This window comes from Sinocyclocheilus anshuiensis, unplaced genomic scaffold, assembly GCF_001515605.1.
Source record: "Sinocyclocheilus anshuiensis isolate Anshui unplaced genomic scaffold, SAMN03320099.WGS_v1.1 scaffold1531, whole genome shotgun sequence".
Classification (NCBI taxonomy): domain Eukaryota; kingdom Metazoa; phylum Chordata; class Actinopteri; order Cypriniformes; family Cyprinidae; genus Sinocyclocheilus; species Sinocyclocheilus anshuiensis.
Genome location: NW_015551200.1, coordinates 1,100,489 through 1,109,482, shown reverse-complemented (window position 1 = coordinate 1,109,482; position 8,994 = coordinate 1,100,489). Strand labels below are relative to the sequence as shown.

The 8,994-nt window shown below is 37.1% G+C and overlaps 1 protein-coding gene across 1 annotated transcript in view; it reads left to right on the top strand.

Moving 5' to 3' along the window:
* The first annotated feature begins 1,687 nt into the window (after nt 1–1,687).
* The window catches only part of LOC107663411 (unconventional myosin-Ic-like), a 37,777-nt gene continuing 30,470 nt past the window's right edge, over nt 1,688–8,994 (top strand). The window contains exon 1 of the mRNA XM_016453641.1: nt 1,688–1,989. The gene's annotated coding sequence lies outside the window, so the exon portion shown is untranslated. The remainder of the gene's footprint in view (nt 1,990–8,994) is intronic.

The following is an 8,994-nucleotide window of genomic DNA, read 5'->3' as shown; positions in this document are numbered from 1 at the left end:
AACCATCAAGAAACATGGGAAAAATTCAATCCAATTTCCTTCATGTTTAGAACAAGTATCCACGTGTATCTGTTCACCATTCCAATCACAAATTACAATGAAGTGTTACTTCCTCCTTGCAGGTTCCTGGCTGTGTAATGGTTAGATTTTTTATTTTTTTTTACATCTGTGGAACATTAAAAAAAATCATGCATCATTTAATTGAAAAAAAAAAAGAGTTTGATTTCACTTGGTAAGGACACCCTTTGTTTTCCCCAAGAAATAAGGTCCATTTGCCCTAAAATTCTCAATCAAGCCTGTGTAATGGTACTTTGCATATTTGGTTGTAAATTTCCCTGACCAAGTCACCAACTACTTTTTTTCTTCCTTATTCTTTAGTTGTTAAGTATATGAAAAAAATATTGTTTACAGTATATGAGAGAATAATAATGCTGAAAGCTGAACCACCATCTCTGATGAATCTGTCTCTCATTTTGGAAAAAGTGCATGTTTAAGTAGTTAGTTTAATCTTTAGCCAAACCATGTAATTGTTGATATATTTATCTAGATATTTTATTTTGTTATTATTTTACCTTACTCTGGCATGCAAGGAACAAATCTGCTCCTTTAATCACAGAATGCTATCTGGTCATTTAAAGTCTGTGCACTGTTGCACAAGTTACTGTTCATCTTACCTTTACTCTCCCCTATGTATTTTTTTTTTTTAAGAATATTTATGAATTTCCAATGAAGACAATCAGTTGTTAACAGATGCCTTATTGTAGTCAGGGTAAAGGACAGTTCTGCTGCTGAGTGAAGATGGAAGTAAAAGACCCCATGAACGTTATAAGGAAGAGGTGGGAGCAAAATGGAAAGAGGTGAGAAATGTTGTAAATAAACGTATGCTTAGGATGTCTGTGTTTTGTGTAGTAAAAGAGGCTTTACAGTTGTGAGGCTGGTCACGCAAACCCTAAGGTAAAAATTTTACAGTGTTTCCTTTCGTTTTTAATAGGTTGTTACTTGTATAATGCCCATTGCAGGGGTAAGAAAAAGTGTTTAGGAGCAGTAGATGGATGCCATGATACAGACAGGCACTGCTGTATGTTTGATCAAAATGTTTTTTTATTTTTTTATTAACATTTAATGTGTTAATGTTAGTATGTTTCTCAAAATTTGCTGTTTGAATAAATACTGATCAGTTGAGGAAAAGTTTGAACAATGTATCCTGTTCTGATCCATGCATACAGAAACTACAAGCCAAGCAGCAAGCCACAGACCTTTGTTTGTGTGTATTCTCAAATAAATAGTCAGCAAACGTTCAGGCCATATCACTGCAGTGCAGGGTGGTATGGCTGTCTTAGGGAGGCGTCATGAAACATAGGTCTATATCATTGAAATGCTGTTCTGCATAATTCATTCACAGACCGCAGGGGGCGCCAGATGGTTTCTCAACACTTAAATCCCAAACGACTATTTTGATAGTTTTGCGTCTTATTATTATCTTGATATGTATATGCTATAGTAATCAGTGCAGTAGATCGTACACTTCTACATTTTAACGGAACATTGGAGTCTTTGGGGTGTTCTGGCGCGCCACAGGGGCTGGACCGAAAATGGGAAAGCATCTGAGAAAACAATTATTTCGAGGGGTGTGTGCGACCCTCGGCTCTTTCCCATTGTTTTAACCGCTCATCTGCGGGACAGGAATTCCACAACTGCTCCCACCCACGGGTCATGCTAGTCGTGCTCATAGAATATTTAAGCTGATTCTTAACGGATTAATTCGTTTCTGTTTGTCTTTTATTCCTCTTTCTTCTATTGAGTCAGTGATGTGCCCGCGCCACAGGTGGGCTGTGTTCTCTACACCTGTCTACAGGAATGACATGTGATGCTCTGAAGCCTCACTGAAGCGAAGCGGACCGTAGCGCGCGTCCTCTGCACAGCGCGAGCGTGACCTTTAGGTGGACTTGAGGCTGTTGTGCTTTTGAAACCAGAGCGGAAGACTTACAGGTAAGCCAAATGGCTCCTAAATATGTAGAAATCTTTCCAGCTCATGTAGACTCCTTAGTTTTGCCTGTTCCCTGAATTTAACAAAACCAATGTAGTTTGTTTGGCGGCTGTCAGTTAAACGACTCAACTGTGTCTCGTTCTCCACGCGGCCTGTTAGCTTTCTCTTATTTCTAAGCGTCTTGTGGCAAGATTAATTAGGAGCAGTGTTGGGGGTAACGCATTACAAGTAACGCGAGTGTCTTCTGCATTCTACTGTACGGACGTATTTACTTTCCCTTCAGCCTGAGGCTTATTCATTTCACTTTTGGTGTGAAAAGGCTTTTATATTTGCCAAAAATATAACTTTTTTATTTTAAAAACAAACAAGCAAGCCCTGTCCAGATTTAAAAAGTAACGCAAAAGTAACGTAACACATTACTTTCCATATAAAATAACTATGTAACGTAATTAGTTACTTTTTTATGGAGTAACGCAATATTGTAATGCATTACTTTTAAAAGTAACTTTCCCCAACACTGATTAGGAGTGAACAGTAAATACACCTTTATTTGATTAGGTTAAGTTATGTTTCACCAAACCTTAAGAATCTCTTGAACATCGTTAATTTAAGGCAATGCCAAACTTTTTTTTTTAACGATTTTATGTCCTCATTAAAGAAGAAAAATCATATCACTTTCTGTGCTCAAATGCCTCTTCTTCAAGAATATTAAAACTGCCTTGCAAATTTGTTTTCATATCCGAAAATTGCTTTCATGTATAGATTTATAGTAAAATAATCCATAAACCATTTCCATTTTTATCATGTAGAAATTATTTATATAATTTAAAACATTATGACTATGTGATGTAAGTTGTGGCATAATTTCCATTACAGCAAACAATTTTACCTACATATTATTTTTTCAAAGTATAGTATTAGTGAAGATAATGTATTTTGGATACATAAACTGCCAGTTTTGACACTAGCCTTAGCCTGAGTCAGCCAAAAATGTATCAAATGTAATTTAGCCACAGAATGTTACAAAACACAATATATCACTGGAAATGTGGTGAGAGTGGCAGTGTGGTGGAAATCTGAAAAAAAGTGACAGAAATCTCTTGTGTATATCCACTGTTAAAACATTTTAGTTGACAAATTGAATTATACTAGTGAGAATGTGAATAGTATTGTTTAAAGGGGTCATATGATGTTGCTAAAAAGAACATTAGATTTAAGTTTTTTTTTTGTTTGTTTGTTTGTTTTAAATATGTTATGGATACTGTTAGGTTCTTTATCAATTATGAAATTATGAAGAACATTTTTACCTTTATCATTTTTGTGACAATGTAGCAATGTTCCAATCCTCCTATCCAGCTTGAACAATGGATATGGTAAGAAAAAAAAATGTTTAAATGCAGCTTCTTACAGAGCTGTATTACTGATACAGTATGAGACTGTGAGATCATAACAGTAGTGAGCTTAATTCGTCCCCTACAATGAGCAGAGCTGTTGATGAGGTCAAATCATCAGAGCTGCTTGCTTTAAATTGCATTACGAATCAATGTGAGACAGGATGATGAATCAATGCCGCTACCAAAACAATATTATCACATTGGCTTGTTGGCCATTTTAAAACTACTGTCATTTATCTTGCTAAAAGTATTGACTGTCACATAAGTTTTTTTTTCATCTACATGTGATCAGAAAAAAATAAAATGAACAAACATGCAAACAAACTGACAACAGTGTTTTCAAATTACAGTAACTGAAGATTAAGGAATATAGTTCGGAGTGTATGAAATGGCTTGACAAGTTGTGCAGGAAAAGGAACGGAATGTAAATATTGCATTTTTAATTATATATTTTAATAATTGTATATCCACTAAAAGTTCATGTAGTAGGCCTAAATGTTTAAAGGTGGGGTAAGTGATTTCTGGTAGCCAATGTTGACATTTTAAATCACCAAAACAAACACGTCCCTACCCCAAAAGGGTCTCGCCCCTATTTTGATAGCTCCACCCCACACATACGTAGGCAACCCAGACAATGATTAGTTCTGTGAAACAAAGCAAAATCAATGTTATACCGTGTCTACACCAGACGCGAGTGGTGCGACGTGACAAAATACTATAGAACTCATTATAATCAGTGGAGCAGACACGGTGTTACTCACCTATCGAGAATAAACAAAGCAACCTCGGCGTCCTATCGCAGGCCTTCCGCTCCTTGAGTTCTCTCCAGCCGCTGGTAAACTGATCCGATATTTACACGGGTCCTACTTCTTGCATTAAGCCTTCTTTTGTTCCGCAGACATTTTCCTCTTTTGTTTTTTATCCGCCATCTCCATCTTTCTGTTGCTCGGCTTGGCTAATGTCCGTCCTGTGCACTGAACGCTCTCTCCTCCACATCATGAGTAGACATGCCCCTTAATGCTGATTGGCTACAAGTTTGTTTTGCTATTCGGCCCGAATCAGTTTTCTAAAGCGTTTTTGAAAAATCGCTTACCCCACCTTTAAATGTCCACAAACATACCCCTAGTTGAAGAAACGCCTATAGCATATCCCCCCTCCTTTTTTAGATAAACCGAATATGAAAGCATTTTCATAAATGTAATTATTTACATTTTAATTTACACACAGTTTAGATTGCTTAAAGCAATGATAAACTCATAAAAGGTGCAAAAGCTGTCACTTTTAAAAGGTGCTAATATGTATCATTTAGGTACTGATATGTACACTAAGTACACTAAAGTGTACTTTCAAGGTGCTGATATGCACCCATTGGGGTAAAAATGGTGTGTACTTTTTGAAAGGGTATCACCCCAGTGAAAGCTTTTGTTTCTGTTTTTCTGAGAGTGTACTTCATTACCTCTAGACAACTGTTACAAAACTGTCTGTCACAGAAAGTTTTAGGTCTGTTACAAAGTTTGACCCCTGTTTCATTATTATGTGTTTGCAGCCCAAACTAAGCTTCAGTGATTACACTAAACATATGTGTCCTTGTCTTAGTTTCAGTCTACTTCTCTCTCGTTTCTTTGTATTGTAGCTGGTCCAATGATTTTTCAGTTAACTTCAGTTGATTATTCCCAAATTCAGACAGCATTGACGATTATGACAGTGGAAACGGTAGGTATAACAACTGTGTGTGATACTTTCTTATTCGTTTTATGACTTTTATTTCCTGGTAACCACCGAAAGCATCTCTGTATGGGTTCTCATCTTGTATTTCACCCCAAGCCAAATGTACACTAGGACTAGGTCTAATTCCAGATGTTTTAAATCTTCTCAGTGTGATGCAATGAATTGCATAGTTTGTTGAGCAAGTTCACGTCAGTGCCATGTTGGTGACACCTGCAGGCAGCTATTTGCCTAATATTAAAATCAGAACCCAATCAGCTTCATCAAAGTCATACATAACACTAAAGTAAAATATATGTATTTACTCTAAAATGTAATATGAATATTGCATTAGAACATAATTGGGAAGTATTATTAACAATGTTCTTCTTTATTGTCAGAGAAAGCATGTTTTGCCATAAACATGTGCAGTGCTGTTTAATGGAATGTATCACTTTTGCAACTCTTGCAACAGAGTGTTTCTGCTTTGCTCTGTTCCAGACAGGGCCAATGAAATTATCAGGACCCCATGTGTTAATTCCCAAGTCCCAAATAGCAGTTTCACTTTGGGACAGAATGGGATGTGGTGAAATTGAAGCCGTTAAAGCAGGGAATCTTTGTAACATTAATTAATCCATGCATGCTGGGTCAAATAGAAGAAGAAAATAAATAAAGTTCTCTTGCTTTCGAGAAATTCTGCTTGCAGGTATGATCTGCCATAGTGATTTGATAAATTACACTGTTTACATTATTCAGAGGGAGGAATTCATCAGGGTGATTGAAGCTGTTCAAAACTGCACAAAGGCCTGATCAAGAATCCAGCAGCTCAACAGTTTACCTTAAAGGGATAGTTCACCCAAAAAATGAATGATCATTTACTCACCCTCATGTCGTTCCAAACCAGTATGGGTTTGTTTCGTATGTTGAAAATAGAAGATATTTTGAAGAATCAAACCGTTGATGGTCCCCATTGACTTCCATAGTATTTATTTTCCTACTATGGAAGTCAATGAGAACCAACAGCTGTTTGGTTCTTCAAAATTCTTCAAAATATCTTCTTTTGGGTTCTACATAAGAAAGAAACTTACAGGTTTGGAATGACATGAGGGTGAGTAAATTATGACAAAATTTTCATTTTGGGGTGAACTATTGCTTTAAAGGGATAGTTTACCAAAAAATGAAAGTTCTTTCATCATTTACTCACTCATGTTGTTCCAGACATGTTTAACTTTATTTCTTCTGTGGGTCTCAAAATGGTCTCCCAAAATGGACTTTCATTGTTCGAACAAAAACAGCTGAAACATTTTTAAAAAATATCTTCTTTTGTATAGTGCAGATTTGGAACCACATGGGGGTAAGTAAATAATAATAGAATGTTCATTTTTGGTCAACTATTCCTTTAATTAACAAGCGGGCAATATAGTTTACTGGCAAATATTAAATAAAGGTATGTCCCTTTAGGAACATCCACAAAACTGACATTTTTTGAAAAGTTCTATTCAAATTTACTGGGCTTGCAATCCATTACAGCATTGCTTCTGTGTGGACAGATCCCAACCTTTGCCATTGTTTTGTTTAGTCCATATTTCAGACTGTACAGTGACTCTGAAACTGATTCACACAGCAAACATACAAAGATGTCATGTCTGCTCAGAGATGCTTTCAGTTGATTGTGTGCCAGAAAATATTTGTGTGTTTTATGTGTGTCAGTGTGTTAGTCTGGTGAGGTCTATTTTTGAGTGTTAAGTGATGTGATGAAGCAGCAACAAAGGTGGTCAGTACAGGATGTTTGTGCATGTTTGCCTGTTTGCTTTTAAATGAAAGGCACAGTTGTTGATGTAGAGAAGGGAAATGCCAAACCATACTGAAGCAAAAAAAAGAGACAGCGACTCTGAAGTGATCTTACAGCATACACACAAACTGTTTGTTTATGTGTGAGTTTGAAAGGGCATTGCATGAGCCTGAAGGGGGCTGGCGTGAGTTTGTCTTTATCATGTGTTCATCACCGGATTAATTATGTACTAGATGTGTGTGGGTGTGTTTATGTGTGTTTGTTGTCTGCTACCATGGTTACCATGTCCATCATTGCTCTGTGTTTGCTATGTCTGATGCTGTGAATAATTCATTCAGCCCTTCAGTTGGCAATATGCATGAACAGCTCATTGGTATCCATGAGTAGATTTGCGTTTAAATTTAAATAGGAGATTATGAAAGTGCACACCCTCTGTATCCGTATTATAAGTGGCATGCTGGATTGATTAAAATCTCATCTTCCTGTCTCCCTCTGTTTTCCACTAGCCCTATAAATATGATTAATGAGATCATACGTCAGGCCTCCTCTACATAAGCCAAGTGTTTCCAGCTGTATGATGGTTTGGCTAAACACAGTCAAAATCCAGCCCAAAATGATTTTCAAAATACAGCCAAGAGAAGAGAGTGAGAATTCTATAACCTTGATATTGTTTTCTCTTTTAGTATTTAAGCAATGTTACACACACTTGCTGACTTAAAGGTGCAATAGGTGATTGTCTTCAGAAACATTTTTTGTTATGCTGGTTGAAAGTCTCTTCACATCCCAATAGCAATCATTAAGTTAAGTGGTCTAAATGTATTTATATGTATTTATATATTCTGTGGAAGGCATAGGACCAAGAAATGTTTCGTCCAATCAAAACGCTCGGTCCGAGCGTTTTAATTGGCTTTCCTACCTGCCTGTCAAATATGTATTTGCATACCTCTGCGCACCCGGTTCGCACAGACACGATACGTCATCAGCGCGTTCACGTACGCTGTGCAGACAGAGCAAGAATGGCAGGCAAATATCAACAACCTGATCCTCCTTCCTGGTAATGTAGTACTTTTACTAACTGTACTATAAAGTTTTCTCACCGATGAATGATACATGATGTATTGTAGTAATGTTGTCTCTGGTATTCTGGTCTGTGAGTGTATATGCGTTCAGGGGGCGTGGCTTTGACCGGAGATTGCAGGGAGGATGGGACATTCGCTTTCAGTGCTATCAGGCTAAAGTTAGCATTTTCCGAGATCTCCTACTGCACCTTTAATATCAGCATGGTTTTAATTTGGCCACTGGTAGTCATCACAATTGTGCTTTTACTAGAGTACAGTATATACAGTACAACAGTAGGAGTGTGATATTGATTAAATCTTAAATAAAACAGTTCAATACACAAAAAAGTTAATATTGTGTATTTCAAACTGAATTTGGCCAGTTAGCTCATTTTTTCCTCACCAGTGATTTCTATGCACGATCACTTCCGAAATGCAGCATGATGTATGGAAATTGAGCTTAAAATGAAATTTTGTGGAAGAAACTAGGGCTGAACGATTAATTGCATTTGCGATAATATCGCGATATGAAAAAACGCGATTTTTCAATCGCAGAGGCTGCGATTACACTCGGTCATGTGACACGCGAGAGTAAAGAGGTGTGTTCGACTTGAAGAACAATCGGTGTATGACATCAAAGTACGGCGCGAGAAAGCATAAGGAGACGTCCGCGCTCTTATAGCTCTCGCAGTACTTTGATGACACACCCATCGGGTCTAAGCAGCGCTGCTTCAAGTCGAGCGTGGGCCATTAGCAGAAAAAGAAAAGAAATAAAACCGTAAAAAGCCATAGATGAAGTCGCACAGACCCAGGCAGGTGCTGGTCATTTAAAAGCTAAATGCAGAAAATATGACGAGGCATATCTTGCTCTTGACTTCACTCACCGTGTCTATACTGGACACTACAGTTGATGCGACAAAGCGACCGTTGCAAATCATTTTAACTTTGTGTCAGTACGTCATAAATACAGGTGCATCTCAATAAATTAGAATGTCGTGGAAAAGTTCATTTATTTCAGTAATTCAACTCAAATTGTGAAACTCGTGTATTAAATAAATT